Source organism: Bos taurus, chromosome 27 (assembly GCF_002263795.3).
Source record: "Bos taurus isolate L1 Dominette 01449 registration number 42190680 breed Hereford chromosome 27, ARS-UCD2.0, whole genome shotgun sequence".
In the NCBI taxonomy this organism is placed as follows: Eukaryota; Metazoa; Chordata; class Mammalia; order Artiodactyla; family Bovidae; genus Bos; species Bos taurus.
The window spans coordinates 45,564,634-45,580,225 of NC_037354.1; the positions used below are offsets into that span (position 1 = coordinate 45,564,634).

The window sequence follows — 15,592 nt, forward strand, 5'->3', positions numbered from 1 at the left end:
TTAAGGAAAATTTGAAGTAGGAGAAAAGATCGGCCCCTGGACAACAACTGATGATTTTCAAACAGAGCAAAACTGAGGTTTTGTTCTCAGCCAGACAGGAACAAGAATGACAAGTATTTCCCTTTCTCCATTGATATGGAAGAAATAAAATGATCGGGGAATTTGTTGGAGTGAAAAGAAAAAAAAAAAAAAGAGTGAGTTTTTTTCGTTTCTTTCCTGAAAACAAAGAAGATAAAGACCAGAGTGAGCAGGCCTGAGCATTCCTACTTTGGTGGTTTTTTTTTTTTTTGGCTGCTCCTAACTCTGCATGTCTGTAACTTAGTTTGCTTTCAGTTCAGTTGAGTTCAGTTCAGTCGCTCAGTCATGTCCGACTCTTTGCGACCCCATGAATCGCAGCACACCAGGCCTCCCTGTCCATCACCAACTCATGGCTTTCACTCAAACTCACGTCCATCGAGTCAGTGATGACATCCAGCCATCTCATCCTCTGTCATCCCCTTCTCCTCCTGCCCCCAATCCCTCCCAGCATTACAGTCTTTTCCAATGAGTCAGCTGTTTGCATGAGGTGGCCAAAGTACTGTAGTTTCAGCTTTAGCATCATTCCTTCCAAAGAAGTCCCAGGGCTGATCTCCTTCAAAATGGACTGGTTGGATCTCCTTGCAGTCCAAGGGACTCTCAAGAGTCTTCTCCAACACCACAGTTCAAAAGCATCAATTCTTCAGTGCTCAGCTTTCTTCACAGTCCAACTCTCACATCCATACATGACCACTGGAAAAACCATAGCCTCAACTAGACGGACCTTTGTTGGCCAAGTAATGTCTCTGCTTTTCAATATGCTAACATGTACCCCATAGTCTGTATCAATTCAGCTGTGCTTCTACAATTGGTTTGATTCCCAGTCTTGGCTATTGTACCTTACAGGGTCAAAATCACAAGGTTACCTATCTTTTTAAAAATATTTTGGTTGTATTCTTGACCCCACCCCAGTCCAAACTTGAGACACAAGTCTGCTCAGGCTCCAGGGATGGGATAGCAGCCCAAATTAGAGAGGTCACAGGGAATAAATTAGGCATTGATTTTTTTCTTTTGGTTCTCTTTACTCTCATGATGAAGCTATGTCTGAGTGCAGCCTGTTTGCAGTTTTGTGCTTGCTGTTAGTGTACCACTGCCTGATTCCGTTATGACATATATACACAGTGTATCTGCTCCTTTTGCATTCTTTCACCATAGAGAATATTGCAGAAGCTCAAGCAAAGTTCCCCTTGATGAACACCAGGTCCTTCTTGAGCATCTATCACACCTACAGATTTCTGTATACATGTGGTAGGGAAGAAAGAGAGAAGCCTTTAGCATTGCCTATCGCACCTACAGATTTCTGTGTACATGTGAGTCCCTACTTCTGAATTTATCCCCGCCGCCCCCCCCCCTTTTTTTTTTTACTGGAACCCTCTGTTTGAATTCTCAGAGTCTCTTTTTGCATTATAACTTAGTTTCTTTGTATCGCATTAAAAATTTTTCCGACAAGGGACATCAAAGGCTATTGTCTTCCTCAGTCTGGCTGATTTCACTTAGTGTACGATCCTTCAAGGTCCATCCTCCTAGCAACCAGTGACATAATTTCAGTGGCTCTTTTCCACATCTGAGTGATGGTCCATTGTCTATATGTAAGATATCTTCTTTAACCTTTAATCTGTCAGTGGACATTTTGCAGGTTATGTTTTGGCTGTTGTAAGTAGAACTGCAGTGAAGGTTGGGGTGCACATGTTTTTTGAACGATTACTTTCTCAGGATATCGGCCCAGATGTGGGGATGTCTGATCCTAGGACTGGCTCCCTTGAGAGGTTTATTTTTGTTTTTGTTTTGTTTTGTTTTTGACATGCAGAGGCTGTGCTTTCTAGTGGCTGTTGTCAAGTCCATTTCCATTGAACATGCAGTGGGGTCACCTCACCTGCCGGCTCTCTCCTGCATCTATTGTTTGTAGACTTGTGAGAATGCCCAGTCTGACTAGTGGGATTTGAATTCTCATTGTTGTTTTGATTGGTATTCCTTCAGCAATTAGGGATGCTATGTATCTACTCCTGTGGTGGAGGTTTGCACTTGTTTTGTTTTTATTTTTTCTTGTTTCCTTTAAATTAAAGGGTGTGGGGAAAATTTACAGTGGTAATCGGCTTCTTGAAACTTTGTTGTGTTTGCAATTTATTTCTGCAACCCCTACCCTGGGAGATTTCCTGAGGGCAGCTGTCATTAACAGAAACCCCAGGCCTTGTAAATTAGAGGTGCTGGTCAGCCTCTTTGGTCAAGTTGTAGTTACAGGAAATGTTTACAGGCAACTGCCTCATAGGCTGCAGTCCATGGGATCGCTAAGAGTCGGAGACGACTGAGGGACTTCACTTTCGCTTTTCACTTTCATGCATTGGAGAAGGAAATGGCAACCCACTCCATTGTTCTTGCCTGGAGAATCCCAGGGACCGGGGAGCCTGGTGGGCTGCCGTCTATGGGGTCGCACAGAGTCGGACACGACTGAACTGACTTTGCAGCAGCAGCAGCACTTTTTAAAGCACGTCTCTGGTTCCTGGGAAAGTCAGCATCCTGGGCTGTGGATTAGAGTGAATTGTACCTGAGGAAATACCTAAGGGCTTGTGCTTCTTTATTGTTTCCCTGTAAAGCATCACACACACACAAGTGCACACACACACACACACACACATCAGACTAATTATTACCAGGTCCACAGCACCTTGCTGTGTGTGCTTAGGTGTCTAGGAGGCTGCACTCCAGAAAGGAGGCTTGAGCTGGAATGCCCAGCACGAGGGCATGTGCAGGGCTTGTAATATTGTGTCCCAAGTCCCTGGAGGCCCGTATCCTGCTGGGGAGTCTGGTCCAAGCCAGAACATAACAGACAGTAGGTGTTTAAAAAGAGTTCAGTGAAGGGCACCTGCCAGGCTGTGTCAGACTCACCCCAATGCAGCAGGGGACCTAAGGCTGCTTAGGCTCCAGAGATGGGTTAGCAGACCCAGTCAGGGAGGTCGGGGGGAATAAAACAGGCACTGCTTCTCTTTCCTTCTTTTTAATACCATGTGATGTTATGTTGCAGTATAGTCAATCTGCAATGTTCTGATCCTTGTCGTATATAGCCACCTGATTCAAGTACTCATAATGTATCCGAGAGATATGTCTGTTCTTTTTTGGATTTTCTGTCATAGGAGGTCAGAGTGGTGAGCATCAAGTCCTGGTGGATTATATATCTCAGATACAGTTTTCTGTGTATACAAAAAAGGAAGGTAAGGGATAATCTCTGTGGATTCTCTCCTAGGGATACAGATTGCCATGTATATGGGAAAGGAAGGAAGGGAGAAAGGAAGAGTTTAAAATTGAAAGGAAGGGAGAAAGGAAGAGAAAGGCACAGAGCTGCCGGCCTGAAATGATAGGAACTTTCCCCTATTTCAGTCTGGGAACCTGGGCCGCAGAGTTGCCCGACTGAAATAGGAACTTTTCACTCTGGCTATCAGAGCAGAAACTAGCCTGCTGGTTATATCCCCTGGGGACAAGCAGGCCCTGGTGGGATGGTGGCAGGTTTTGGGCGGGGGAGGGGTGGGGGCGGCCACGGAGTCCTGCCAGATGAGGCAAGGAGTAAACGTCCTGGCCGGGGAGTCCATCCCCCAAAACGTTCGGTTAAAATGGCGGGAGTATGTTCAAACCTTCAAAGGAAAATATTCAGAGTCTGGAGAACCAGGACAGTTTTTCTTCTGGTCATGACCTGGTACTAGATTTTTTTCCTCCCCTGAAAAAAAGTACAGAATTTTCATAAGAGTGAAATATCTGTTGTCTCGCATTGGGTACCAAGAAACAGTCCCTGATGTCTCCAGCTGGGAGGTGGGGTGGGGGGGGGGAGGAACGTCCCACCGTCCAGGGAAGCCCCTCCAACAAGGACTGGAGGGGACGCTCCGGGGCCTCCAGGGTCGGGGCGGCCTCTGTCCTCCCCAGGGCAGCAGGGGACACAGTCTGGGGGGAACACCGGGTGGAGGACTCTGAAGGGGTTCACGGTGCCCTGGAGAAATGCTGGTCCCACTGGGGAAGTGCTGGTTCCTTGGGGGAAGTGCTGGTCCCACTGGGGAAGTACTGGTTCCGCGGGGGAAGTGCAGGTCCTGCTTGAGAAGTGCTGGTCCCTCAGGGGAAGTGCAAGTCGCGCGCCGGAACCGCCCCCGGAGGCCCTCCGCCGCCCCACCTCGGCCCCAGCTGAGTTCACAAGCGGACCTACCCGCGCCCTTCCCTGAGACTGTTCGCTAATCCCGCCGGGAGACGCTAACCCCTCCGGTCCACGGCGCACGTGCGGAGCTGGCGGCGCTGGGACCCCGCTGCCAGCGCGCCCTGCGGGAGGCGGGTTGACTGCTGGCGCTCTGGGTGGCGCTGGCCCACGTCCCCGGCTTGGCCGGCCGCCCCTTGTGGCGCTATGGCTCCGCGGAGGTGGTGATCCTCCAGAGGGAGCTGCGCCGAGGCAAGGGCGTCCGCAAGCCGGGCCGGCTCTCCTACAGTCTGAGCTTCGCGGGCCGAAGGCACGTGATTCTCCTGCGGTGCAAGAAACTCTTCTGGCCCGGACGCCTGCCGCTGAAGACCCAGGACGACCAAGGAGCGCTCCAGACGGACTACCCCTTCGTCCCCTCAGACTGCTACTACCTCGGCTACTTGGAGGAGATTCCTCTGTCCATGGTCACCTTGGAGACTTGCTATGGGGGGGGGGGGGTCTCAAAGGTACCATGAAGTTGGATGACCTTACCTATGAAATCAAACCCCTTAAGGATTCTGAAAGGTTTGAACACGTGGTTTCTCAGATCGTGGCAGACGCCAGTGCGACAGGGCCTGCATTTACACCGGAACACGGAACACGAGGACAGGCAGCCACTGCTCTCTGATGTGGTTGTCGGCATAGCCCCTAGGATTAGTCCTAGGTTTTTTGCAACACATAAGGGATTTTTAAGAGGATTTGCTCAGTTTTCTAATTCAATGTATCATGTATATAATAATTTAACTAAGTGTGTAGAATTCCTGATGTATATGACTGCTATAGTGGACACCTTCTCTCAAGCTCTTTTTACAAGGTACTATCTCACTGCAGTCTTGCTGTACACTGCAAGAGATCCAGTTGCCATGAATGATTATCGTGTCCCAGGTAGTGCGTATTTTCGTTATCATGGACACAACTTGATACCAGTTATATATCCCTCTACATCTTTCATGGTGAATCTTGATGGACCGTGACAAGGTCAATTTCAGCCACAACTGTATAGTGTATGTAAAGGTAGTAATAGTCTACTGTTTTTTGGTTATTTACAATGGCATTATTACATGTTAGCTGTTGTAACAACACAATTCACTTGGAGAAGTGCGGGTCTGTGGTATGATAATGCCACCTGCTTTTGCATCAAACAGTCTGCCTGCCTCATGGCAGTATACCCAGTCTTGTCAGATTCCTTCAGTAACTGTTCCATTTCACAGTTGAGGAACATAATAGGAATGAGGGGCCATTGTATGTTAAACCTAACAGTGCATTATTTTAATGAAAGTCTGACAAAACCACGTTGTGGAAACACTATACTGGACGCTGGGGAGCAATGTGACTGTGGCTCTTTGTAAGGCCTTCTAAGACACCCATTATGCCTTTTTGCATTTCTTTTTCTTGGGGAGGGTCTTGATCACTGCCTCCTGTACAATGTCACGAACCTCCGTCCATATTCTTCAGACACTCTGTCTATCATATCTAATCCCTAGAATCTATTTGACTCTTCCACTGTATAATCACAAGGGATTTGATTTGGTCATACATGAATGGCCTAGTGGTTTTCCCTACTTTCTTCAATTTAAGTATGAATTTTGCAATAAGGAGTTCAGGATCAGAGTCAAGCTCCTGGTCTTGTCTTTGCTGACTGCATAGAGCTTCTGCATCTTTGGCTGCAAAGAATATAATCAATCTGATTTCGGTGATGACCATCTAGAGATGTTCATGTGTAGAGTCTTCTCTTGTGTTGTTGGGAGAGAGTGTTTGCTGTGACCAGTGCATTCTCTTGGCAAAACTCTCTCAGCCTTTGTCCTGCTTCATTTTGTGGCCCAAGGCCAAATTTGCCTGTTACTCCAGGTGTTTCTTGACTTCCTACTTTTGCATTTCAGTCCCCTATAATGAAAAGGAGATCTTTTTCAGGTGTTAGTTCTAGAACATCTTGTAGGTCTTCATAGAACCTTTCAATTTCAGCTTCTTCAGCATTACTGGTCAGGACATAGACTTGGATTACTGTTATATTGAATGGTTTGCCTTGGAAATGAATAGATATCATTTTGTCATTTTTGAGATTGTACCCAAGTACTGAATTTCAAGCTTTTTTGTTGACTATGATGGCTACTCCATTCTTCTAAGGGGTACTTGCCCACAGTAGTAGATATAATGGTCATCTGAATTAAATTAGCCAATTCTAATAAATTTTTGTTTACTGATTCCTAAAATGTCAGTGTTCACTCTTGCCATCTCCTGTTTGACCACTTCTAATTTACCTTGATTCATAGACCTAATATGCCAGCTTCCTATGCAATATTGCTCTTTACAGCAGCAGACTTTACTTCCATCACTAGTCACATCCACAACTGGGCATTGTTTTTGCTTTGGCTCTGTCTCTTCATTCTTTCTGGAGTCATTTCTCCAGTTGCATATTGGGCACCTACCAACCTAGGGAGTTTATATTTCAGTGTCATACATTTTTGCCTTTTCATATTGTTCATGGGGTTTTCAAGGCAATAATACTGAAGTGGTTTGCCATTCCTTTCTGCAGTGGACAATGTTTTGTCAGAACTCTCCACCATGACTCGTCCATCTTGGGTGGTCCTACACAACATGGCTAGGTTTCATTGAGTTAGACAAGGCTGTGGTCCATGTGATCAGTTTGATTAATTTTCTGTGTTTGTGGACTCTACCTGAACTATCTGTCTGGATTCTACCTGAACAAACACGAAAGGGCTTGAGTCTCACTACTATTTCCCCATGAAGCATCACGCAAACACCCAATCCAGACTAATCTTTTTGGTGTCCACAGTACACTGCTGAGGGTGCTTATATGCTAGGAGGCAGTATTGTCAGGAAGGAGGCTTCAGCTAACATCCCCAGGACCAGCAGAGGTGAAGATTGGCTCAATTTTGCCTTGGCGGCCTTGGCGGCCTTGATTCCACAATGCAATCTTGTCCCAGCCCAACATAGCACACACTAAACCTTTAAAAATTTTCAGTGAAGGGCACCCTGCCAGACTGTTTCCACCCCACCACAGTTCAGCAATGGGACTCAAGCCTGCTCAGCCTCCAGGGATACAATTGCATCCCAAGCCAGGGAGGTCGGACACCATACAGTAGCACTGCTTGACTTCCTTTTTCTTTAACATATTGCCAATACTACTTGCAGCATAGTCCAGTTGACCTACTGTGACTATTGTCACTGCACTGATTCGATATGAAGTCATCTATGGATTTTTCCCTATGATGTTCAGGGGACTATTTGCCTTAGGAGTTCGAGCAGAGTGATGAGCACCAGGTCTTCATGCCTTTTCTACCTCAGATACCTCCCCCTTGCCCCCCCCCCCGCTTTTTTTTTGCCAATGGAAAGCAGGAAGATAACAGATAACTGGTATGGATCATCTCTTAGAGCTACAGAGTTGTATGTCTGTGTGGATGGAAGGGAGGAGGAAAGGGTACAGTCCATGTGGGTGACTCATTACAGGTACAGATCTGCTTTTGCTTTAGATACTTACCCTTTAATTTTTTCCAGGCTGTGCTCTTTCTTTCTTTCCAAAACCCTTTCTGTGACTTTGAACTTTCAGTATCTCTTTCTGGGATGTCAATTCGTTGCCTTCTATGTCTGTCCTCACTTGGCCTAGACTAGACCTCATATACCTGGATCTTCCTCTGCCTGACTGACTACTCTTGGCCTCCGATCCTTCATGGGCCATCCAGCTGTGTGTCTCTCAGTGTTAGAGTTCCCTGCTTTCCGTATCTTTTATTTTTGCTGTGAGTGAGAAACTGTCTACCAGATCTATGCACAACATTTTCTTTAAGCTTCAGTCTCTCATTGGGGATTTTGAGGGATGTGCACTAGGCTCCTAAAGGAAGCAGTGCTCGAGGTTTGTTGGGGTGCATGTGCCTTTTGATCGATGGAGCTCTCAGTGCGGGAATGAGTGACATAAGGCCTGACTTGAGAGTGTTTCTTTCACGCATTCTAGTGGCTGCTGTCAATGGGTGTTCCCACCCACAGCCTAGGGAGATTCTTCTTCCTCTGGACTCTCTTCCATGTTGATTGCCTGTAGCCCTGCCGTGTGGGCATTTGTGAGTGTCCTTCCCATTGTCCTTTTGATTGGCATTCCTGCAGTAATCAGGGATGCTGAGCGCCTTGTTTGGTGGGGGAGGTTGCGTGCGTCTGTGCTTTTCTGGTTTTTTCTTTCTTCTCCTTTAAGGGTGCAAGTACGATTTATCTCTAGCAGTTGGCTTCCTGAATATCTACTGCCATTCCCTGGGGGCAGCTGGCTGGAAGGGAAGCCCAGGCCTTGCGGATTGAACTGAGGTGCCTGTGGTCATGATGTAGTTACAGAAAATGTCCACAAGGCGGCAGCACTTTCCCATGTCCACCCCCCCACCCCCCCACCGCCCCGACCCCGCTTTGGATCCTTGGGGCAAGCTGAGCCTTAGGGCCAGCTGGCTTCCTGGGCTGTGCAAGAAACGAGTGGGATATGCCTGAGCAGAGAGGACAGGGCCTGAGTCTCTCTCTTTTCCCCCAACAGCATCTCACAAACAGCCCATCCAGACGAGTCCCTTCAGAGTCCACAGTGCACTACTGGGAGTTCTTAGGTGTGAGAAGGCTGCATTCTCAGGCAGGAGGCTGGAACCGGGACCCCCAGCACCAGGAGAGGGAGAGGTTGCCTGAATAACCTCAGGTATGCAGATGACATCACACTTATGCCAGAAAGTGAAGAACTACATAGCATCTTGATGAAAGTGAAAGAGGAGAGTGCAAAAGTTGGCTTAAAACTCAACATTCAAAAAACAAAGGTCATGGCATCCGGTCCCATCACTTCATGGCAAATAGATGAGAAAGCAATGGAAACAGTGCTTTATTTATTTTTTATTTTCTTGGGTTCCAAAATCCCTCCAGATAGTGATTGCAGCCATGAAATTAAAAGATGCTTGCTCCTTGGAAGAAAAGCTATGACCAACCTGAACAGCATATTGAAAAGCAGAGACATTACCTGGCTGACAAAGTCCATCTAGTCATGGCTACGGTTTTTCCAGTAGTCATGTATGGATGTAAGAGTTGGACCATAAAGAAGGCTGAGTGCTGAAGAATTGATGCTTTTGAAATGCGGTATTGGAGAAGACTCTTAAGAGTCTCTTGGACTGCAAGGAGATCAAACTGGTCCATCCTAAAGGAAATCAGTCCTGAATGTTCATTGGAAGGACTGATGTTGAAGCTGAAACTCCAATACTTTGGCCACCTGATGCTAAGAGCTGACTCATTGGAAAAGACCCTGATTATGGGAAAGATTGAAGGCGAGAGGAGAAGGGGACAACAGAAGATGAGATGATTGGATGGCATCACTGACTCAATGGAGATGAGTTTGAGTAAACTCTGGGAGTTGTTGATGGACAGGGAGGCCTGGCGTGCTGCAGACCATGGGGTCACAAAGAGTTGGACACAACTGAGTGACTAAACTGAACTGAGACATGAGGAGATGCAAGGACATCCAGTTATCTAAAGACCTGTCCCGCCAGATTCCCTGGAGCACAGAGTGCCTCACTCCACCCTGCACTCCTCAGCAGGTGCTGAGGGTCAACAGCAATGGCAGCCTGGGTTTTAATCTCTGTAGAGGTAGATGGCAAATGCCTTTGTTGTTCTGTCATTGGCAATGCTCTTGTTAAGTGCCAATTTGTAGTTGACAATGGGTTATTCTTGTTTGTGGAAATCCAGCTTAGAGCCATCTCTTGATGTGTGAGAATTTCCCAGACTAGGTCCCCAGACAAATCCTGCAGGGCCAGGGCTTCCTTCCTTCATTATATCTGCTCATTTGACTGGAAACCAGCAATAACATAGTTTTCTTTAAATCTGATCTATCATCCAGGCCTTAAAGTAGGCCTGGGTAATATTTCCCATCCCCCTCTATAGGCTTGGGTTCCAGGAATGAATTATAGTCAGATGTCCATGTTTTTACAGATGAGGAAACTGAGACCCAGAGAGGGTGGAGGACTGTCCAAGGGAGAACAGGACATCCTTCCAGGAACCCTGGATGCTGGGTTTTTAATGAGCTTCCTACCCAGCATGGTCTTCAATCAGCAAGTGTTGACCTTGAGGATAAACTATAGGTGAAAATGTAAAAGGCTTTTTGAAAGAATGTGCCTACCAGCTGTGCCTCTTATGGAGTATTTTCACCATATTCCCAAACCTGGGAAAGTTCTGGGCACAGGGCAGATGCTTCATAGTTTTTATTGAATAAGTTCAGTTTCACATAATTATATCCATAGTGTCAGCAACACTATGAGGTATATTAGAACAGTGGTCTTCACAGTTGGTACTTCACAAATCAGTAAAGAAAGAGAACTGTTTTTATTAGGAAGACTGTAACAGAATTGCTGTTTTAAGTTTATCTCACAAGGATATTTAAAAAAATGAAACAAATCTTTCCCATCATCTCCAAGGCTATTGGAGGTCTGTTGAGGATCCCATGCAAGGGAGGTTCTACCTCTTGGGACACCCCTGCTTCAGCATCTCCCTTAAGGACAGCTGAGTACACTTGAAGTTCCTCCCTTACCTTCAGGGGTTTTTGTGGAAGACAATTTTTTTTGATGGCCAGGAGTGGGAGAAGTTTTTAGGATGTTTCAAGTTCAGTCAATTTATTGTGCACTCTATTTCTATTTCTATGGTCTTCCATACTGGCACAGTCAGTAAAGAGTCTGCCTGCAATGTGGGAGACCCAGGTTCAATCCCTGGGTCAGGAAGATCCCCTGGAGAAGGACATGGCAACCTACTCCAGTATTCTTGCCTGGAGAATCCCATGGACAGAAGACTGTGGTGGGTTATAGTCCATAGGGTCACAAAGGGTTGGACACGGCTGAATGATGAAACAGTTATTTCTAATATCATTACATCAGCTCCACCTCAAATCATCAGGCATTAGATCCTAGAGGTTGGAGGACCCTGCTTTAGTTCCCTCTTTACACAGGTCCTGCCTGCTTCCTCCTCCTCTTCCACCTGCAGAACTACCTGCTAGGCTTCTCTGAGTGTGACTATAAGCCTCCTTCCTTCACTTCCTTTCCTGATCCCAAGTCCCTTCTCTTAACTTGGTTTCCCTGATCTCCATTTAGGCACCTTTGCCGCAGGTGGCCCTAGTGGTAAAGAACAAATCTGACAACGCAGGAGTTTGATCCCTGGGTCAGGAATATCCCCTGGAGTAGGGCACGGTGACTCACTCCAGTATTCTTGCCTGGAGAATCCCATGGACAGAGAAACCTGGCAGGCTATGGTCCACAGGGTTGTAAACAGTCGGACATGACTGAAGCAATTTAGCACAGCATACCAGAGGACTTTTGCACTGCAGACTCATGTGATTGTTTTGGCTCTTTGGAGTCCCTTGTCATTCCATGTGTATGTTAGGGTCAGCTTGAGTATTTATTCCTAAAGGACTTTTGTAATTCATATTGAATCTTCATTTCAGATTGAAGATGCATTGCACAGCATTGCCATCTTAAGTCTTCTCATCAGTATTGAATATCTTTATATTTATTTAGGGTTTTTTTTCCAGCAAATGTATATAATTTCCAGTGTGACATCTTGTCCTCCTCATTAACTCAATCCCAAAGTATTTTATTAATGTTGACATTATTGAAAGCAAATTAAATTCCTTTTCAGATTATTAATTGCTAGTATGTACAGATAAAACTGTGTAATCATTTATTTTTATCAGTTTGGACAACTTGACAGTTCATTTAAACTTTTGGTTACAAGCCAGCACTACATTATTAGGTTTCTTAGTTTGTTCTTGCTTTGGCTATTGAGAGCTACTTCCATTGGCTCTTGTTTTCATTTAACATTTCTCTTTGTGGGTTTTTTTTCTTTGTCTTTCTTTACTTTCTCATACATGAAGATTATCCTGGCTCATATATTTACTGTCTCAATTCTAGTCTCAGTCATTTCTTCAAAGAGCTTCTGTCATTTATGTATTTATTTATTTACATTAAATTATTTTTGGTTATGCTGGGTCTTTGTTGCTGCACGTGGGCTTTCTCTAGTTGCAGCGAGCAGAGGCTACTCTCTAGTTTCTGTGCCTGGGCTTCTCATTGCAATGGCTTCTCTTGTTGCAGAAATTGTGCTCTGGAGCATGCAGGCTTCCGTAGCTGTACAGGGGCTTAGTTGCCCCTGGGCATGTGGAATCTTCCAGAGAAGGCAATGGCACCCCACTCCAGTACTCCTGCCTGGAAAATCCCATGGATGGAGGAGCCTGGTAGGCTGCAGTCCATGGGGTCGCTACGAGTCGGACATGACTGAGTGACTTCACTTTCACTTTTCACTTTCATGCATTGGAGAAGGAAATGGCAACCCACTCCAGCATTCTTGACTGGAGAGTCCCAGGGACGGGGGAGCCTGGTGGGCTGCCATCTATGGGGTCACACAGAGTTCGACACGACTGAAGTGACTTAGCAGCAGCAGCAGCAGCAGCAGCATGTGGAATCTTCTAGGGCCAGGGATTGAACTCGTGTCCCCTGCATTGGTAGGGAGATTCTTTACCACTGGACCACAGCGAAGTGTCCTGTTCCCATTTTATTAGAGAGTGATATTAAAAGCATACGTTTAGAAGCTAATATGCTCAGCTGAAAAGCATGGAAATATATACATGTATTCCAGCTTATCTTTGAACATATTCAGCTAAAGATAATTTATGGTGATGTCTCCAATCTGATCATTGTGACATGGATAGTCATAGGGCCCACATGGGTTCTCATTGATAAGATGGCTCCATATGTCAACCTCACAAACAAAGAATAGAATCACAGTGATCCATGAGACTGACCAAATTGCCCAAATGGCATGCTGTTTTCTCACTGGCGCCTGTGTTCTCAATGCTGCGAGACACCAGATTCCAGACCTCCGGCTACATGACCATCCCTTGAGAGAATTTTTCATTGGTGTGGTATAAGAAGAACTCTGTCAGAAAGGGATAAGGGCCAGTCACCCTCTGGTTTCCCTGTAATACATTTCCTTTTCTTGCCTGACTGCCCAGCTCACTCTCTTTTTCTCTGCACTTGCCTTACATTCTGGCACCCAAACCTGGTGGGGAAGATCCACCGCAACTGGGTGGGCTCCTCTGACGAGCCCACCTCTGGTGATCCCCTCCCTTGGATTTTGCCGAGAAACTGAGATGAGCTCTGGGACGGGACTCTCCACTCGCCTTGCTGGCCTGACATGCACACCCTGGCCCATACTGCATCCATGGTAATATACATGTTTCAATGCTATTCTGTCATATCATCCCACCTTCACCTTCTCCAATAGAATCCAAAAGTCTGTTCTTTACACCTGTGTCTCTTTTGCTCTTGTGTATAGGGCTGTTGTTACCATCTTTCTAAATTCCATATATATGTGTTAATATACTGTATTGGTATTTTTCTTTCTGGCTTACTTCACTCTGAAAAACAGGCTCCAGTTTCATCCCCTCATTAGAACTGACTCAAATGTGTTCTTTTTAATGGCTGAGTAATATTCCATTTGTATATGTACTACAACTTTCTTATCCATTCATCTGCCTATGTATATCTAGGTTGCCTCCATGTTCTAGCTATTCTAAACACTGCTGCAATGAACATTGGAGTATATGGGTGTCTCTTTCAGGTCTGGTTTCCTCGGTGTGTATGCTCAGTAGTGAGATTGCTGGGTCATATGGCAGTTCTATTTCCAGTTTTTTGAGGAATCTCCACAATATTCTCCATAATAATTTGCATTCCCACCAACAGTGTAAGAAGGTGCCCTTTTATCCACACCATCTCCAGCATTTACTATTTGTAAACTTTTTGATGGCAGCCATTCTGACTGGCGTGAGATGGTACCTCATTGTGGTTTTGATTTGCATTTCTCTGATAATGATTGATACTGAGCATCTTTTCATGTGTTTGTTAGCCATCTGTATGTCTTCTTTGGAGAAATGTCTGTTTAGTTCTTTGGCCCAGTTTTTGATTGGGTCATTTATTTTTCTGGTATTGAGGTGAATGAGCTGCTTGTATATTTTTGAGATTAATTCTTTGTCAGTTGTTTCTTTTGCTATTATTTTCTCCCATTCTGAAGGCTGTCTTTTCACCTTGCTTATAGTTTCCTTCGTTGTGCAAAAGGTTTTAAGTTTAATTACGTCCCATTTGCTTGTTTTTTCTTTTAATTCCATTAGTCTGGGAGGTGGGTCATAGAGGGTCTTGCTGTGATTTATGTCAGAGAGTGTTCTGCTTATGTTTTCCTCTAGGAGTTTTATAGTTTCTGGTCTTAAATTTAGATCTTTAATCCACTTTGAGTTTATGTTTGTGTATGGTGTTAGAAAGTGTTCCAGTTTCATCCTTTTACAGGTAGTTGACAAGTTTTCCCAGTACCACTTGTTAAAGAGATTGTCTTTTCTCCATTCTATATTTTTGCCTCCTTTGTCAAAGATAAGGTGTGCATAGATGTGTGGATTCATCACTGGGCTTTCTGTTTTGTTCCATTGATCTATATTTCTGACTTTGGGCCAGTACTATAATGTCATGATGACTGTAGCTTTGTAGTATATTCCGATTGAATTCCAACTTTTGCATTCTAGTCCCCTATGATGAAAAGAAAATTAGAGATACCAAGGGAACATTTCATGGAAAGGTTGGCTCAATAAAGGACAGAAATGGTATGGACCTAACAGAAGCAGAAGATATTAAGAATAGGTGGCAAGTATACATAGAAGAACTGTACAAAAAAAGATCTTCACAACCAAGATAATCATGATGGTATGATCACTCACCTAGAGCCAGACATCCTGGAATGTGAAGTCAAGTGGGCCTTAGAAAGCATCACTACAAACAAAGCTAGTGGAGGTAATGGAATTCCAGTTGAGCTATTTCAAATCCTGAACTACAACTACAAAGATGATGCTGTGAAAGTGCTGCAGTCAATATGCCAGCAACTTTGGAAAACTCAGCAGTGGCCACAGAACTGGAAAAGGTCAGTTTTCATTCCAATCCCAAAGAAAGGCAATGCCAAAGAATGCTCAAATTCCTGCACAATTGCACTCATCTCACAAGCTAGTAAAGTAATGCTCAAAATTCTCCAAGCCAGGCTTCAGCAATATGTGAACCGTGAACTTGCAGATGTTCAAGTTGGTTTTAGAAAAGGCAGAGGAACCAGAGATCAAATTGCCAACATCTGCTGGATCATGGAAAAAGCCAGAGAGTTCCAGAAAAACATCTGTTTCTGCTTTATTGACTATTCCAAAGCCTCTAACTGTGTGGATCACAATAAACTGGAAAATTCTGAAAGAGATGGGAATACCAGACCACTTGACCTGCCTCTTGA

At 45.1% G+C, this 15,592-nt stretch overlaps 1 long non-coding RNA gene across 1 annotated transcript; it reads right to left on the reverse strand.

The window, feature by feature from the left end:
- Positions 1-3,038: 3,038 nt before the first annotated feature.
- On the reverse strand, positions 3,039-4,638 carry LOC132344097 (uncharacterized). Its single transcript, XR_009493213.1, has 3 exons — positions 4,259-4,638; positions 3,699-3,781; positions 3,039-3,260 (listed from the first exon to the last, which is right to left on the reverse strand). It is a non-coding gene; the product is annotated as an uncharacterized lncRNA (long non-coding RNA).
- Positions 4,639-15,592: the final 10,954 nt, after the last annotated feature.